The sequence below is a fragment of the Oncorhynchus kisutch genome, linkage group LG10 (genome assembly GCF_002021735.2).
Source record: "Oncorhynchus kisutch isolate 150728-3 linkage group LG10, Okis_V2, whole genome shotgun sequence".
Taxonomy (NCBI): Eukaryota; Metazoa; Chordata; class Actinopteri; order Salmoniformes; family Salmonidae; genus Oncorhynchus; species Oncorhynchus kisutch.
The window spans coordinates 34,842,578-34,862,412 of NC_034183.2; positions in this window are offsets into that span (position 1 = coordinate 34,842,578).

A 19,835-nucleotide genomic window follows, 5' to 3' on the forward strand; every position below is an offset into this window, starting at 1 on the left:
ACACATTTAGAAGATTGATAGAAAATATCCATATTTATTTTATGGTGGTTCTACATCAGGGCTCTCCAACCCTGTTCCTGGAAAGCCCCAACCCTAGTCTGGCACACTTTATTTCAATAATTAGCTGGTTGATAATATGACCCACATTAGTTGCAACTGGGATTGCAGCAAAAAGAGTGTAGCTCTCCAGAAACAGGGTTGGAGACCCCTGTTCTATGTGGTCTTATGCTGAACCACACTAGCTGTGTTTACATAGGCAGCCCAATTCTGATATTTTTCCCACTAATTGGTATTAATCAAATCAGCTCTTTTTCAGAACTGATCTGATTGGTCACAATCAAAAAATATATATATATACATCAGAATTGGGATGCCTGTATAAACCATCCATAGTAATTTATCCGGTTTTGGTACACTGGCAATGGTGTTCGGCATGGTGGGCTGGGGAAGCTGAGACTCTTTGTGCTGGTGCTGCACATCTTCTGGAAAGACATGGTTGTGGTGTTAGCTTTTACACTTCTCGTGTTTCTTGGCCCAAGCAAGTCTGTTCTTCTTATTGGTGTTCTTTAGTAGTGGTTTCTTTGCAGTAATTGAACCATGAAGGCCTGATTCACGCAGTCTCCTCTGAACTGTTGATGTTGAGATGTGTCTGTTACTTAAACTCTGTGAAGCATTTATTTGGGCTGCAATCTGAGGTGCAGTTAGCTCTAATGAATGTATCCTCTGCAGCAGAGGTAACTCTGGATCTTCCTTTCCTGTGGAGGTCCTCATGAGAGCCAGTTTCAACATATCGCTGATGGTTATTGCGACTGCACTTGAAGAAACTTTCAAAGTTCTTGAAATGTTCTGGATTGACTGACCTTCATGTCTTAAAGAAATTATGGACTGTCGATTCTCTTATTTGAGCTGTTCTTGCCAAAATGTGGAAATTGCTTTTACCAAATAGGGCTGTATACCAGTTGAAAACACTATATGTTAAAAGTAGTGTGTATTTTAATGATTCATTTGTTTTCATATACAGTTGAAGTCGGAAGTTTACATACATTTAGGTTGCAGTCATCAAAACCCATTTTTCAACCACTCCATTAATGTCTTGTTAACAAACTATAGTTTTGGCAAGTCGGTTAGGACATCTACTTTGTGCATGACACAAGTCATTTTTACAACAATTGTTTACAGACAGATTATTTCACTTATAATTCATTGAATCACAATTCCAGTGGGTCAGAAATTTACATACACTAAGTTGACTGTGCCTTTAAATAGCTTGGAAAATTTCAGAAAATGATGTCATGGCTATAGAAGCTTCTGATAGGCTAATTGACATAATTTGAATAAATTAGAGGTGTACCTGTGGAAGTATTTCAAGGCCTACCTTTAAACTCAGTGCCTCTTTGCTTGACATCATGGGAAAATCAAAAGAAATCAGCCGAAGATCTCAGAAAAAAATTGTAGACCTCCACAAGTCTGGTTCATCCTTGGGAGCAATTTCCAAATGCATGAAGGTACCATGTTCATCTGTACAAACAATAGTACGCAAGTATAAACACCATGGGACCACGCAGCCGTCATACCGCTCAGGAAGGAGACGCGTTCTGTCTCCTAGAGATGAACGTACTTTGGTGCGAAAAGTGCAAATGAATCCCAGAAGAAGAGCAAAGGACATTGTTAAGATGCTGGAGGAAACAGGTACAAAGGTATCTATATCCACAGTAAAACAAGAAAGGCAGCTCAGCAAGGAAGAAGCCACAGCTCCAAAACCTGTCATAAAAAAGCCAGACTACAGTTAGCAACTGCACATGGGGACAAAGATCATACTTTTTGGAGAAATGTCCTCTGGTCTGATGAAACAAAAATAGAACTGTTTGGCCATAATGACCATCGTTATGTTTGGAGGAAAAAGGGGGATGCTTGTAAGCCGAAGAACACCATCCCAACCGTGAAGCAGGGGGTGGCTGCATCATGTTGTGGGTGTGCTTTGCTGCAGGAGGGACTGGTGCACTGGTGCACAAAATAGATCATCATGAGGATGGAAAATTATGTGGATATATTGACGCAACATCTCAAGACATCAGTCAGGAAGTTAAAAATTGGTTGCAAATGGGACTTCTAAATGGACAATGACCCCAAGCATACTTAGAAAGTTGTGGCAAAATGGCTTAAAGTCAACAAAGTCAAGGTATTGGAGTGGCCATCACAAAGCCCTGACCTCAATCCAATAAAATTATTTGAACTGAAAAAGCATGTGCGAGCAAGGAGGCCTACAATCCTGACTCAGTTACACCAGCTCTATCAGGAGGAATGGGCCAAAATTCACCCAACTTATTGTGGGAGGTTTGTGGAAGGCTACCCGAAACATTTAACCCTAGTTAAACAATTTAAAGGCAATGCTACCAAATACTAATTGAGTGTATGTAAACTTCTGACCCACTGGGAATGTGATGAAAGAAATAAAAGCTTAAATAAATCATTCTCTCTACTAATATTCAGACATTTCTTAAAATAAAGTGGTGATCCTAACTGACCTAAGACAGGGAATTTTCCCTAGGATTAAATGTCAGGAATTGTGAAAAACTGAGTGTAAATGTATTTGGCTAAGGCGTATGTAAACTTCCGACTTCAACTGTATGTCCTTTCTCCTGTAGAGAACCGCAGTCTGGTGAATGATGGAGAGAGCTACCCGGGCAGGTGGCAACGTTCGCCCCCAGACCCCTCCCGAAGAGGCTCCCGCAAGAAGCCCAAGAACAGCAGCCGGGACTGCCGCATGGAGAAGAAGGAGATGCGTGTCAGAGACCTGGGCCTGGGCTTTGACTCCGACGAGATCGTCCTGTTTAAGTACTGTATGGGGACGTGTTTGAGCTCCCGTAAGAACTACGACTTGGCCCTCAAGGCCCTGACAGAGAATGGAAGTATCTCCAGCAGGAAAGTGAGTGCCCACCCATGCTGTAGGCCCACCCGCTACGAGACTGTCTCCTTCATGGATGCCCAGACTATATGGCAAACCATCAAGTGGCTGTCTGCAGCTAACTGTAGCTGTGTGGGGTGATGGGCAGAGAGTAAGAAGAAGACTACCTGCAGAGCACATATGCATAAAGAAGCTTTAGGGTGAAGAGAAGAACAGTCTGAGATGCCTTCACTGTACGCGTGTTGGGTAAAAAGGCTAGATCAGAGCCTGGATCGAAGCCATGGCCCAAAAGATGGGTCTCTACTTTGGATTAACCCGGATTCTCAGGTCGGGAAACAGCACGGATGCAGAATAGAAATACACCCTGCCCTTGAGCATGGCAGTTAGCCCTCGACAATAACTGCTCCCCGGACGCCGATGACATGGATATCAATTTAAGGCAGCCCGCTGCACCTCTCTGATTCAGAGGGGTTGCGTTAAATGCGGAAGACACATTTCGGGTTGAATGCATTCAGTTGTGCAACTGACTAGGTATCCCCCTTTCCCTTCCCCATTCCCTGTCAATCCCTATGTCCAACAGAGGAGATGCATCCTCAGTCAGAGCCCAGGAGTCGCAGCTCTGGAGACTGGAGAGGACGGAGCTCCTTGGCAGAGACTGGAGAGGTTAGGAGTAGTTAGAGCCATGTGTTTAGAGAGTTAGGCCAACTTTTAGAATTTTGAATATTGTTATAATTCTAGACATTACGTTACATAGCAATGTTTAAATATTCCCCATGTAATGTTAATGTGGCACTAACATGGCTGCCATATAATGTTGAAGTGTCATGTAAATTAATCAAAATGCAGAAACCACATTGGCCCAACTCTCTAAATACATGGCTCTGGGAGTAGTTGTCTTCCACCCTAAGACTTGCTCCCTGTGCTGACGGCAAGATGCCCCATAAGAAGGTGGACTTCACTTGTTGTCTGCCCTCATCTGCATTTTGTTACATCTAAAAAGAGGAGAGGATGAAGCAAAAGTATTGGACCATTGGACCATAACTCTAAACCAGAAGAGAAGCATTGTGGGTTACAGGGCAACTGACTGTATAAGAAGTGAGAAGTGAAGTTGTTTGGTTTCGAAGGCTCTCTAATAAGACCAAAATAACGTCTATGCATTTTTATGTTCACTGCTTCGTTGGCTGCTCATTCTTGTCATAGCAAGGTAGATTTGAGCAATTTGTAGATTAAAAAACAACAACAATATAATCCCATCTCCCACTGTCTCTATACACAGGCTATGGAAATGAAATTACATAGACATACACCATGGTATTCAGTTGATACCAGTCACTAAGCACAAATCTACTCTTACTTTACTAACTCTGAACTCATGCATGCCTTGAGAACAATACCACAACTGTATCAACTGTACCTACCTAGATTAAGCCTTGCAGTTGTTGAGGCACTTGTTTGGAGCTTGGCCGAACTTGTTTACTGTACATGTCTATAAACAGTGTGTTGTAGGATGCCATCACAGGGCCAAGGTCAGTCATGGCCCAGCCATACCTCATGCTGCCTGACACACATGGTTTATTTTCAGCTCTGAATGTGCACACCACCGAAGTCAACTAAAGGTTTTGGATTGCAAAGATAATTGAGCATATTGCCAACTGTTATTTTTTTATTGTGATATATATCCTCTCTCATATCATATTGTTTATCTATGTGATGGACAAAGATAACTCTTCATTTACACCACTCTGTTGCAGCTGTGTTAAAGAACATTTGAATTGACTACATAAATACATATTGTCTTCTGATTGGCTGCCTCTCCACACCTGACCAATGAAATGGAGACTTACGGTAGAGAGAATAAATCACCATGTAGATACGGTATATACAAAGAAGGCAAAGGTTTGCGTAGTAATGTATCACACATATTGTATTATAGTGTTGATTTATATCAAGTGGTGTTACATTTTTTTAAGTGAAGCATTTCTGTTCAACTGTTGGAGCTTGTAGAGTAGGTTTCCGTAAAGTAAGGTTATATTTGAATCTGTGTGTAGTGTAACATTGTGTACATTGCATAGTTCTGCACCATTCTCTCAGGACCATGCTGTAATGTTTTACATTATAGCGGAAAGACATATGTCTCCTCAATCTCTTTGTAGTTGGATATCATCTGGAGAACTATCATTCATAATAGCAATGTTATGATCAGTCTTTCAAGACTCGTTTGCATTCACAGTAACAAACAATCAAGAGTCTATTGAAAGATGTATCCATACACTGCTATTGTTCTTTTCATGATGTTATTCATTGTCTCAATCTTTGTGTTTTTTACCCGGATCCCATCACCAACTGTACTACAGTAAAACCAAAGCATGTACTATGAGAGATTTCCATGCTTGTTCCATGTTGAGGATCAGCGTGGCGGATGTGTTGTTACCTACCCTTACTACCTGGGGGCGGCCCGTCAGGATGTCCAGGATCCAGTTGCAGAGGGAGGTGTTTAGTCCCAGGGTCCTTAGCTTATTGATGAACTTTGAGGGCACTATGGTTTTGAACGCTGAGCTGTTGTCAATGAATATCATTCTCACATAGGTGTTCCTTTTGTTGAGGCGGGAAAGGGCAGTGTGGAGTGCGATTGAGATGGCATCATCTGTGGATCTGTAAGGGCGGTATGCAAATTGGAGTGGGTCTAGGGTTTCTGGGATAATGGTGTTGATGTGAGCCATGACTAGCCTTTCAAAACACTTCATGGCTACGGGAGTGAGTGCTATGGGTTGGTAGACATTTAAGCAGGTTACTGTAGTGTTCTTGGGCACAGGGACTATGGTGGTCTGCTTAAAACATGTTGGTATTACAGACTCAGACAGGGAGAGGTTGAAAATGTCAGTGAAGATACTGGCCAGTTGGTCAGTGCATGCTCACAGTACAAGTCCTGGTAATACGCCTGGCCCTGCGGCCTTGTGAAAGTTGACCTGTTTAAAGGTCTTGCTCACATCGGCTGTGGAGAGCATGATCACACAGTCTTTTGGAACATCTGGTGCTCTCATGCATGTTTCAGTGTTATTTGCCTCGAAGCGAGCACAGAAATATTGTAGCTCGTATTGTAGGCTCGTGTCACTAGGCAGCTCTCGGCTGTGCTTCCCTTTGTAGTCTGTAATGGTTTGCAAGCCCTGCGACATCCGACGAGCATCAGAGCCAGTGTCGTACGATTCAATCTTAGTCCTGTATTGACACTTAGCCTGTTTGATGGTTAGTCAGAGGGTGTAGCGGGATTTCTTATAAGCTAACAGGTTAGAGTCCCGCTCCTTGAAAGCGGCAGCTTTGGGTTCTGGTTGGAGTATGTACGTACGGTCACTGTGGGGACAATGTCATCGATGCACTTATTGATGAAGCCAATGACTGATGTGGTGTACTCCTCAATGCCATCAGAGGAATCTCTGAACATATTCCAGTTTGTGCTAGCGAAACAGTACTGTAGCTTAGCATCTGCTTCATCTGACCACTTTTTTATTGTCACTGGTGCTTCCTGCTTTAATTTTTGCTTGTAAGAATCAGGAAGATAGAATTTTGGTCAGATTTGCCAAATAGAGGGTGAAGGAGAGCTTTGTGTGTGTCTGTTAGTGGAGTAAAGGTGGTCCAGTTTTTTTTCCCTCTGGTTGCACATTTAACATGCTGATAGAAATTTGGTAAGAGCGATTTAAGTTTCTCTGCATTATCCTTTTCACCCACGGGTGTGATCATTCTACTGTGGTCCCCGTAGCACACGATCAACCCGGTGTGATTAGAATGCTTATTTAGAACACGTATTTAGAACGGCCAGTTTCGAATGACGCAACAATCAGCATTTGAGCTGGCCACACTTTTTTCAGAAACATTTTGCACAAACACAATCCTTACAAAGTTATGTCCAGAATGTGAGCAGATAATTTTTGTATGCAATGTTCAGACATTCACAGAAGTATATACAGCATAACACAATCATCCAAAACGGAAAAATGTAGGCTACATTTTTCCTAGCGCTAACCGAGGAAAGATTGACATAACACAAGCGGTCATGAATTAGCTAATAGAAATTACTTTTTATAATTAATCACATCACGGGTGAACTCACCATTGATTGAAATATTTGAGTAAAACACTCTCTAGAAATGGAAAGACAATGGGTAGATTCTTGTGTGCGCTGCGATGCTTTTTTCCCTCACAGAAACCAAAGATAATAAGAGGAGACAAGATGAGTCTGGTCTGTTTATAGTGAGCCCTTACCCACCTCATTTTGTTATAACATCTTTGGCCCAACAGAGGATTACGTGAAACCCAGAATGCATTGTTTGTCAACAAACATGGCTACACACAGCTGGAATTAGCATAGCACATCATAATCTGTACAACCTTCAAAAAACTATTTTACACACATAATATGTGTCCATGACAATCTATGCAAGAATCGGAATGCATGAAAACAATTGGGAAGTGCTTGGGGAATTTTGTCCGGGTCAGAAATCTCCCAAAGATTAATTATCCGCAAAATGAAAAATGACTATTTTTATGTGAATGACTGAGGAGGCAGAACACACCTCAATTCAAACTGTTCTTAGAAAATAAAAACTTGTTGGAAAAACATTTGAATTGAAGTTGAAAACAGCCTATAAATAAAAACAGGCTAAGTGCCTTGGTTTGAGGGCAGCACGGATTTCATATATTGTTGCGTAACAATCATATTCCGGAATGGAGAGAACGTTCTAACATCACGTGCATAACAAAACTCACGCTGGGGCGACCGTTACAGATATTTGGAACTCACGCATGAAAGAGTTAATGTCCCCGGCCTCTAGGAGCATCGCCTCTGGGTGAGCATTTTCCTGTTTGCTTATGGCGGAATACAGCTCATTGAGTGTAGTCTTAGTGCCAGCATCAGGCTGTGGTTGTATGTAGACAGCTACGGAAAATACAGATGAAAACTCTTTAGGTAGATAGTGTGGTCTACAGCTTATCATGAGATACTCTACCTCAGGCAAGCAAAACCTCGAGACTTCCATAGATATTGTGCACCAGCTGTTATTACAAAAATACATAGTCAGCACCCCTTGACTTACCAGACGCTGCTCATCTATCCTGCCGATAAAGCGTATAACCAGCCAGCTGAATGTTGATAATGTCATCATTCAGCCATGACTCTGTGAAGCATAAGACATTACAGCTTTGAATGTCCCGTTGGTAGTTTAATCTTTTACGTTGGTCATCGATTTAATTTTTCAAAGTGTGCACGTTTGCTAGTAGAATGGAAGGCAGTGGTGGTTTATTCATTCACCTATGAATTATCAGAAGGTAGTCCGCCCTCCGGCCCCTTTTTCTCAGCCTTCTCTTCTCGCAGTTGATGGGGATCTGGGCCTGTTCCTGGGAAAGCAGTATGTCATTCACGTCGGGCTTGTCGGACTCGTTAAAGGGAAAAAAGGATTCTGCCAGTTCGTGTTGAGTAATCGCAGTTCTGATGTACAGAAGTTATTTTTGGTCATAAGAGACGGTAGTACAAATGTATTATTATGTACAAAATAGTTTTAAAAATAAGTTACAAACAACGAAAAGAAACAAACAAAAAAACTCTATTGGATAGGAACATGTAAAATTCAGCCTTCTTCTCCGGCGCCATCTTGGCTTTCTTTGCTTTCACTCACTGATTAAGTCCAAACGGAACTCCCTGTTAGGTGCTATGCATCTCATTATCACCTTACTGTACATTAGGGAAATTATTTATGACATAAAAATTATTTATTTATTGTATTTCATGTTATACACTTGTTCTTACAAATATCTGATATTTATTATTTATGAAATGGCCATGTATGCTTTTTTAAATGTTACCTTTGTTTTCTCTGTGAAAAAGCAAGAATGTTTCCAAGCAAGTCACACACGCACACGCATGGACAAACATGCATACACACACGGAGAGGTATATCCACTAACTTTTTATATGAGAGATGAGAGATGAGTGCCAGTCCCTGGCACAGTATCAGAGACCAAACATGTCTGTTCCCTTTAGATGTAGCTCTAAACCCTAATTTATATCTTACACAAGTACACAATGCAAGAGCTACGATTAGCTGTGCAAAATGGCGATCCTGCGTGGTTGCGTAGAAAAAATATCTAAACGTGTGCAGCCCCACAACTCAAAGCTAATATATATGATTGCCTCCTGCATAGCAAATTGCATTCTTGCGTTTCATACTTGTGTCGGGTTTATGTTGTTTTTATTGATGTTACTGTTATGTCTACAAGGTCATATGGACACTATTTTTGTACCTCTTTAAGGAATAAAGTTTTTTTAACCTTGATGAAAATGTATTGCCTGTCCTGAAATGTATTTCTTTGCATACACCTAACCATTCTCCTGACAAAATGGAGCATTAAGATAGACATACAGAAAGGGGCATATATTGTACATTTGCAATAGGCCTGGTTTAATTAAGGAAGGTTTGTGACTGTATATGTATAACTAGTTCTTACTATAGGAAAAGAAGGCTTATAAGTAAATACTGAATGCAGATCTGGGTTCATCATAAACACATATTTGGCTTCTTTGTTTCTCCCATGTATTTGGGTTATTCCACCCATTCTGTGCCTTTTGAGAATTGTTACTTGGTCACTTTTGATTTCACCTCATTTTAACATTATATCATGAAGACCACATATTCAGCTTCATAAAAATCACTATAGTCAGTGCCTATTAAGTGGCACATAAAGTCAGAAGAGGACTGGCCAACCCTCAGAGCCTGGTTGCTCTCCAGGTTTCTTACTAGGTTCCTGCCTTTCTAGGGAGTTTTTCCTAGCTACCGTGCTTCTACATTTTCATTGCTTGCTTTTTAGGCTGAGTTTCTGTATTAGCACCTTGTGACATCTGCTGATGTAAAAAGAGCTTTATAAATACAGTGCCTTGCGAAAGAATTCGGCCCCCTTGAGCTTTGCGACCTTTTGCCACATTTCAGGCTTCAAACATAAAGATATAAAACTGTATTTTTTTGTGAAGAATCAACAACAAGTGGGACACAATCATGAAGTGGAACGACATTTATTGGATATTTCAAACTTTTTGAACAAATCCAAAACTGAAGAATTGGGCGTGCAAAATTATTCAGCCCCCTTAAGTTAATACTTTGTAGCGCCACCTTTTGCTGCGATTACAGCTGTAAGTCGCTTGGGGTATGTCTCTATCAGTTTTGCACATCGAGAGACTGACATTTTTTCCCATTCCTCCTTGCAAAACAGCTCGAGCTCAGTGAGGTTGGATGGAGAGCATTTGTGAACAGCAGTTTTCAGTTCATTCCACAGATTCTCGATTGGATTCAGGTCTGGACTTTGACTTGGCCATTCTAACACCTGGATATGTTTATTTTTGAACCATTCCATTGTAGATTTTGCTTTATGTTTTGGATCATTGTCTTGTTGGAAGACAAATCTCCGTCCCAGTCTCAGGTCTTTTGCAGACTCCATCAGGTTTTCTTCCAGAATGGTCCTGTATTTGGCTCCATCCATCTTCCCATCATTTTTAACCATCTTCCCTGTCCCTGCTGAAGAAAAGCAGGCCCAAACCATGATGCTGCCACCACCATGTTTGACAGTGGGGATGGTGTGTTCACGGTGATGAGCTGTGTTGCTTTTACGCCAAACATAACGTTTTGCATTGTTGCCAAAAAGTTCAATTTTGGTTTCATCTGACCAGAGCACCTTCTTCCACAAGGTGGCTTGTGGCAAACTTTAAACAACACTTTTTATGGATATCTTTAAGAAATGGCTTTCTTCTTGCCACTATTCCATAAAGGCCAGATTTGTGCAATATACGACTGATTGTTGTCCTATGGACAGAGTCTCCCACCTCAGCTGTAGATCTCTGCAGTTCATCCAGAGTGATCATGGGCCTCTTGGCTGCATCTCTGATCAGTCTTCTCCTTGTATGAGCTGAAAGTTTAGAGGGACGGCCAGGTCTTGGTAGATTTGCAGTGGTCTGATACTCCTTCCATTTCAATATTATCGCTTGCACAGTGCTCCTTGGGATGTTTAATACTTGGGAAATCTTTTTGTATCCAAATCCGGCTTTAAACTTCTTCACAACAGTATCTCGGACCTGCCTGGTGTGTTCCTTGTTCTTCATGATGCTCGCTTGTGCTTTTAACGGACCTCTGAGACTATCACAGTGCAGGTGCATTTATACGGAGACTTGATTACACACAGGTGGATTGTATTTATCATCATTAGTCATTTAGGTCAACATTGGATCATTCAGAGATCCTCACTGAACTTCTGGAGAGAGTTTGCTGCACTGAAAGTAAAGGGGCTGAATAATTTTGCACCTGTAACAAAACGAAGGGCACTATGGTAGATGGCATCCAAAGGTTAAAGAGTAGCAGCTGCACTTTGATAAATAATATCGCCATAATCAAGAATATATAAAAATGTTGACTGAATAATCTGCTTTCTACTGTTTAGAGAAAGGCACAATCTGTTTCTGCAGAAAAGGGCCAACTTTACATTTTTGCTTCATAACGAGCTCATCTATACAGTGGCTTGCGAAAGTATTGATACCCCTTGGCATTTTTTTCCATTTTGTTATACTTTACAACCTGGAATTAAATAGATTGTTGAGGGTTTGTATCGTTTGATTTACACAACATGCCTACCACTTTGAAAATGCAAAACATGTTTTTTTTGTGAAACAAACAAGAAATAAGACAAAAAATATGAAAACTCGAGCGTGCATAACTATTTACCCCCCTAAGTCAATACTTTGTAGAGCCACCTTTTGCAACAGTTACAGCTGCAAGTCTCTTGGGGTATGTCTCCATAAGCTTGGCACATCTAGCTATGGGATTTTTGCCCATTCTTCAAGGAAAAACTACTCCAGCTCCTTCAAGTTGGATGGGTTCCGCTGGTGTACTGCAATCTTTAAGTCATACCACAGATTCTCATTTGGATTGAGGTCTGGGCTTTGACTAGGCCATTCCAAGACATTGAAATGTTTCCCCTTAAACCACTAGAGTGTTACTTTAGCAGTGTGTTTAGGGTAATTGTTCTGTTGGAAGGTTAACCTCTGTCCCAGTCTCAAATCTCTTGAAGACTGAAACAGGTTTCCCTCAAGAATTTCCCCTGTATTTAGCACCATCCATCATTCCTTCAATTCTGACAAGTTCCCCAGTCCTTGCCGATGAAAAACATCCACACAGCATGATGCTGCCACCACCATGCGGATTGTGTTCTCGGATGGTGTTCTCAGGGTGAGAGGTGTTGGGTTTGCACCAGACACAGCATTTTCCTTGCTGGCCAAAAACTCAATTTTAGTCTCATCTAACCAGAGTACCTTCTTCCATATGTTTGGGGAGTTTCCCACATGCATTTTGGCGAACACCAAACGCATTTGCTTATTGTTTTCTTTAAGCAATGGCTTTTTTCTGGCCACTCTTCTGTAAAGCCCAGCTCTGTGGAGTGTACAGCTTAAAGTGGTCCTATGGACCGATACTCCAATCTCTGCTGTGGAGCTTTGCAGCTTCAGGGTTATCTTTGGTCTCTTTGTTGCCTCTCTGATTAATGCCCGCCTTGCCTGGTCTGTGAGTTAAGGTGGGCGGCCCTCTCTTGACAGGATTGTTGTGGTGCCATATTCTTTGCATTTTTTTATAATATATTTAATGGTGGTCCATGGGATGTTCAAAGTTTCTGATATTTTTTTATAACCCAACCCTGATCTGTACATCTCCACATCTTTGTCCATGACCTGTTTGGAGAGCTTCTTGGTCTTCATGGTGCCGCTTGCTTGGTGGTGCCCCTTGCTGAGTGGTGTTGCAGACTCTGGGGCCTGTTCCATAAGGTGTTTTTTTTATCTGTTTTTTTTAAATCTAATTTTACTGCTTGCATGAGTTACTTGATGTGGAATAGAGTTCAATGTAGTCATGGCTCTATTTAGTACTGTGCACCTTCCATAGTCTGTTCTGGACTTGGGGACTGTGAAGAGTCCTCTTGTGTCATGTCTTGTGGGGTATGCATTGTCCGAGCTGTGCGCCAGTAGTTCAAACAGACAGCTTGGTGCATTCAACATGTCAATACCTCTCATAAATACAAGCAGTGGTGAAGTCAATCTCTCCTCCACTTTGAGCCAGGAGAGATTGGTATGCATATTATTAATATTAGCTCTCTGTGCACATCCAAGGGCCAGCCGTGCTGTCCTGTTCTGAACTAATTGCAATTTTCCTAAGTCCTTTTTTGTGGCACCTGACCACACGACTGAACAGTAGTCCAGGTGCAACAAAACTAATGGCTTGTAGGACCTGCCTTGTTGACAGTGCTGTTAAGAAGGCAGAGCAGCGCCTTATTATGGACATACTTCTCCCCATCTTAGCTACTGTTGTATCGATATGTTTTTACCATGACAGTTTACGATCAAGGGTAACTGCAAGCAGTGTAGTCACCTCAGCTTTCTCAACGTCCACATTATTTATTGCATGATTTAGTTGAGGTTTAGGGTTTAGTGAATGATTTGCCCCAAATACAATGCTTTTTGTTTTAGACATATTTAGAACTAACTTATTCCTTGCCACCCAGTCTGAAACTAATTGCAACTCTTTGTTAAGTGTTGCAGTCATTTCACTCGCTGTAGTAGCTGACATGTATAATGTTGAGTCATCCGCATACATAGACACTCTGGCTTTCCTCAAAGCCAGTGGCAATTCATTAGTAAAGATTGAAAAAGTAAAGGACCTAGACAGCTTTGTTTGGGAATTCCTGATTCTACCTGGATTATGTTGGAGAGGCTTCCATTAAAGAAAATCCTCTGTGTTCTGTTGGACAGGTAACTCTTTATCCACAATATAGCAGAGGGTGTAAAGGCATAACACATAAGTTTTGCCAGCAGCAGACTATGATCAAAATTGTCAAAAGCCGCACTGAAGTCTAACAAAACAGCCCCCACAATCGTTTTATTATGAATTTCTCTCAGTCAATCATCAGTCATTTGTGTAAGTGCTACGCTTGTTGAATGTCCTTCTCTATTAGCATGCTGAAAGTTTGTTGTCAATTTGTTTACTGTAAAATAGCATTGTATCAGGTCAAACACAATTTTTTCCCAAAAGTTTGCTCAGGGTTGGTACAGGCTGATCAGGGGCTTTACTGTTCTTAGGTAGGGGAAGGACTTTTTCTTCCCTCCAAGGCTGAGGGCACACATTTTCTAGTAGGCTTAAATTGAAGATATGGCAAATAGGAGTGGCAATATCGTCTGCTGTTATCCTCAGTAATTTTCCATCCAAGTTGTCAGGCCCCGGAAGCTTGTCATTGTTGATAGACAACAATCATTTTTTCACCTCTTCTACACTAACATTACATAATTTAAAATTACAATGCTTGTCTTTCATAATTTGGTCAGTTATACTTGGATGTGTAGTGTCAACATTTGTTGCTGGAATGTTATGCCCTTAGTTTGCTAATCTTGCCAATTCTTTATTTTATTTATCTTGGTTTCATATGTATATATATATATATATACAGTGCCTTGTGAAAGTATTCGGCCCCCTTGAACTTTGCCACCTTTTGCCACATTTCAGGCTTCAAACATAAAGATATAAAACTGTATTTTTTTGTGAAGAATCAACAACAAGTGGGACACAATCATGAAGTGGAACGACATTTATTGGATATTTAGTTATAGTGGACGCGCTTTGTGACTTTAGCCAAAGTAGCTAATTGGACATAAATAACAGACATTTTCGAACAAATCAAGCATTTATTGTGGACCTGGGATTTCTAGGACTGCATTCTGATCAAGTTCATCAAAGGTAAGGAAACATTTATCATGTATTTTCTGGTTTCTGTTTACTCCAACATGGAGGTTAATTTGGCTACTGCTCTGAGTGCCGTCTCAGATTATTGCATGGGTTGCTTTTTCCATAAACATTTTTTGAAATCTGACACAGCGGTTGCATTAAGGAGAGGTATATCTATAATTCCATGTGTATTCCATGTGTATTATCATCTACATTTATGATGAGTATTTCTGTTGAAACGAAAAATCACTTGATGTTTTTGGAACTAGTGAATCTAAATAGCCAATGTAAACTCAGATTTTAAAAATATAAATATGAACTTTATCAAACAAAACATGCATGTATTGTGTAACATGAAGTCCACTTATTGTGGTTTGGTGGTTTGGTGGAGACCTAACATAATCGTTTGTAGTGCTTTCGCTGAAAAGCCTATTTGAAATCGGACACTTTGGTGGGATTAACAACGAGAATAGCTTTAAAATGATATAAGACACATGTATGTTTTAGGAATTGTAATTATGAGATTTCTGTGGTTTGAATTTGGCGCCCTCTATTTTCACTGGTAGTTGTCATATCGATCCCGATATCGGGATTGCAGCCATAACAGGTTATTAAGTGTGCCTTGAATTCAAAATAAATCACAGACAGTGTCACCAGCAGAGCACCCCCACACCATCACACCTCCTCCTCCATGCTTCACGGTGGGAACCACACATGCAGAGATCATCCGTTCACCTACTCTGCGTCTCACAAAGACACAACGGTTGGAACCAAAAATACCTAATTTGGACTCATCAGACCAAAGGACTGACTTTCATGTCTTAAAGTGATGATGACCTGTCATTTATCTTTGCTTATTTGAGCTGTTCTTGCCATAATATGGACTTGGTCTTTTACAAAATACGGCTATCTTCTGTATACCACCCCTACCTTGTCACAACAGAACTGATTTGCTCGTATTAAGAAGGAAAGAAATTCCACAAATTAACTTTTAAAAAGGCACATCTGTTAATTGAAATGCCTTCTAGTTGACTACCTCATGAAGCTGGTTGAGAGAATGTGTGAAAAGCTGTCATCAAGGCAAAGGGTGGCTAATAATTTCAAATATAAAATATATTTTGATTTGTATAACACTTTTTTGGTTACTACATGATGCTTAGTAAAATAAAGGTAAAATCAAAATAAATAAATACAAAATGTGTTATTTCATAGTTTTGAAGTTATTCTACAATGTAGAAAATAGTAAGATAAAGAAAATCCCTTGAATGAGAAGGTGTGTCCAAACATTTGACTGGTACTGTATGTATATATATATATATATAAACAAATAATAATTGATCTGAGGGCCGGGCCGTGGCCCGCCAGTTGCCAATCCATGGCCTAGCTAGTGCATTTAACTATAAGGCATTTATCTACTCAACTAGCGATTAGCATTAAAGATTAGCTATCATTACTTTAGGCACATGCCAGCTTTAGACTAACTAACACGCATTTTGCAGAGAGCAATATGTGCAACTGAATAGTATAATAGCGAACATGTGGATTCATATTTAGAAGCAACGTGAAAAGCAGCATCTTTCTTTTTTTGTGAGTGCATGAATTGACAGCATGCTGAGAGAATGAACAGCGTGAAGGAACTGTGTGGTGCCTGCTTGAGTGACAGGGGGCGGGACATGGTGTGTGTGGACTGGGAACTGGAACCAAGCTGCCGCGGGACGCAGCAGTGTAGATAACTATTGTGGCTAAACATTGTTACGAATCGAATTGTTTATTGTATTGTCTTTAAGTCGCACTGGTGCTCCCAAAGTAAAACTCCAGGTCGCACATCAAAATATTCCTTCACACTTTAGAGCCCTGCTTGGTACACCCACATGCAGAGTTAAGATCTCAACAGAAGCAGTTGGCAGAACCCTTCTGAACTATTTTTAAAGATAGTTGGGAAGTTGCTGTTGCACTTTTCTACTTTGTGGAAAAATAAAACATCTGTCTTACGTGTAGGGACGAACGTCAATCATAACAGTTTTGATTGGCCACTGAAATGAACTATTGCCTCTCTGTGCTCCTGCCAGGTTCCGTTGTAGGCACAGGTGTCAGGTGCGTACCCCTCCTGAGGACTCTGACTGTGCCTGTGACCTGTCCCAGTGGCAACACCACACTGATAAGAGAGGCCTGAGAGACCCGGTGCTGCCGGCCTCCTGGGATGCAGGTGTCTCCTTCGTCTTCCATCAGCGCTCCCACAAGGACCAGCTAGGCAGCCTGAGAGCACCAGGAGTGATTGGACAAGAGGGCCTAGCGTTGAACCAAAGACAGTCAACTAGCACACAGGAGCAACGTTACTGGACGAGAGGGCCTAGGGATACACAAAAAAATAGAAATTCTCTCATGATGGAATTATTCAGTGGCGACCCGTCATTCAGGGCAGATGTGGCAGAGCCCCAAATGTTTTGAGCGGGGGGGGGCTAACCTGTTTTGCTTGTAATTTTGGCTTAATAGGTGTCACATATCAGTTTGCAAACAATGTAAAAAAAAACATGTCATTGAGTTCATTAAGCTGCATACAAACATGGTCTCTTCTTGAATAAGGCATCTCCAAAATGCAGGTGTTTCAGCCTAGCTCAGTGCTTTCTGTGGTGGTGGGGCTAGCCAGCAGAAAATACAGAGCGTTTTGCCTGATTGGCTCAGTTTTCTGTTATGATTGTCACAGTTTTCTGTCACTCATGGGACAGTACGTGATCCACAATTCTAAGGTTTGAGCACCACATCAGAATGGAGCACCACATCAAAATATTTTTCCACCGGCACAGGTTTCATACATTCACATATAACTATGAAATATTCACTTACTTTTTGAAAATATTCCTCTGATTTGTCATCCAAAGGGTCCCAGCTATAACATGTAGGGTCGTTTTGTTAGATACAATCCTTCTTTATATCCCAAAAAGTCTGTTTAGTTGGTGCCATCGATTTGAGTAATCCACTCATTCAACTTGCAGAGAAAGGAATCCAAAAATATACCCCTAAACTTTGTTTCAACAAGTCAAAATACATTTCTATTTACTCCTCAGATACCCAAAAAATTTTAACAAACTATAATAATTCTTACGGAAATAAGTATGTTCAATTGGAAACTGGATTTGGATTTTAGCAGGTTTTAGCAGTTTTTTTTTTGTTGCAGATTTTAGCAGGTGCATAATGTCTTCATGGAGCGCGCAAACACGAAGACTGCGTCCTGATATTACAGTTTTAGCAGGACCATTGAACATAGACTGCTGACACCCTGTGGAATTCTTAATATTATCTTTCTCTTGCATTTCCAAGAGGATGGTCTCTCATTTTTTTATTTCAGGTTGGTTTTCTTTGGGTTTTCTCCTATAATATCTACTGTGTTATATTCTCCCACATTATTTTAACATTTCTACGAACTTCAAAGTATTTTCTTTCCAATGGTACCAATTATATGCATATCCTGGCTTCAGGGCCTGAGCTACAGGCAGTTTACTTTGGGCATGTCATTCAGACCGGAAGTGGAGAAAAAAGGGGCCTAGCCCTATTGACTACGTCCGTTGTCGCTTGCTCATTAATGTCTTAATCTAAATGATGGATTGCCTCTTATCTGCTTGTCGTCACCTTATGCCATAACTTGTACAGTTGAAGTAGGAAGTTTACATACGCCCTAGCCAAGTACATTTCAACTCAGTTTTTCACAATTCCTGACATTGAATCCTTGGGAAAATGTCCTGTCTTAGGTCAGTTAGGATCACCACTTTTTTTAAGAATGTGAAATGTCAGAATAATAGTAGAGAGAATGATTTATTTCAGCTTTTATTTCTTTCATCACATTCCCAGTAGGTCAGACGTTTACATACACTCAATTAGTATTTGGTATCATTGCCTTTAAATTGTTTAACTTGGATCAAACATTTCAGGTAGCCTTCCACAAGCTTCCCACAATAAATTGGGTTAATTTTGGCCCATTCCTCCTGACAGAGCTGCTGTAACTGAGTCAGGTTTGTAGGCCCCCTTGCTCGCACATGCTTTTTCAGTCCTGCCCACAAATGTTCTATAGGAGTGAGGTCAGGGCTTTGTGATGGACACTCCAATACCTTGACTTTGTTGTCCTTAAGCCATTTTGTCACAACTTTGAAAGTATGCTTGGGGTCATTGTCCATTTGGAAGACCCATTTGCGACCAAGCTTTAACTTCCTGACTGATGTCTTGAGATGTTGCGTCAATATATCCACATCATTTTTGTTCCTCATGATGATCTATTTTGTGAAGTGCACCAGTCCCTCCAGCAGCAAAGCACCCCCACAACATGATGCAGCCACCCCCTTGCTTCACGGTTGGGATGGTGTTTTTTCGACTTGCAAGCCTCCCCCTTTTTCCTCCAAACATAACGATGGTCATTATGACCAAACAGTTCTAATCTTTGTTTCATCAGACCAGAGGACATTTCTCCAAAAAGTATGATCTTTGTCCAATGTGCAGTTGCAAACCGTAGTCTGGCTTTTTCATGGCGGTTCTGGAGCAGTGGCTTCTTCCTTGCTGAGCGGCCTTTCAGGTTATGTCAATATAGGTCTTGTTTTACTGTGGATATAGATACTTTTGTACCTGTTTCCTACAGCATCTTCACAAGGTCCTATGCTGTTGTTCTGGGATTGATTTGCACTTTTTGCACCAAAGTACATTCATCTCCAGGAGACAAAACGCGTCTCCTTCCTGAGCGGTATGACGGTTGCGTGGTCCCATGGTGTTTATACTTGCATACTACTGTTTGTACAGATCAACGTGGTCACTTCAGGCGTTTGGAAATTGCTCCCAAGGATGAACCAGACTTGTGGAGGTCTACATTTTTTTTTCTGAGATCTTGGCTGATTTCTTTTGATTTTCCCATGATGTCAAGCAGAGACACTGTAGGCCTTGAAATAAATCCACAGGTACACCTCCTTTTGACTCAAATTATGTCAATTAGCCTATCAGAAGCTTCTAAAGCCATGACATCATCTTCCGGAATTTTCCAAGCTGTTTAAAGGCACAGTCAATTTAGTGTATGTAAATTTCTGACCCACTGGAATTGTGATACAGTGAATTATAAGTGAAATAATCTGTCTGTAAACAACCTAAGCGTATGTAAAATTCCA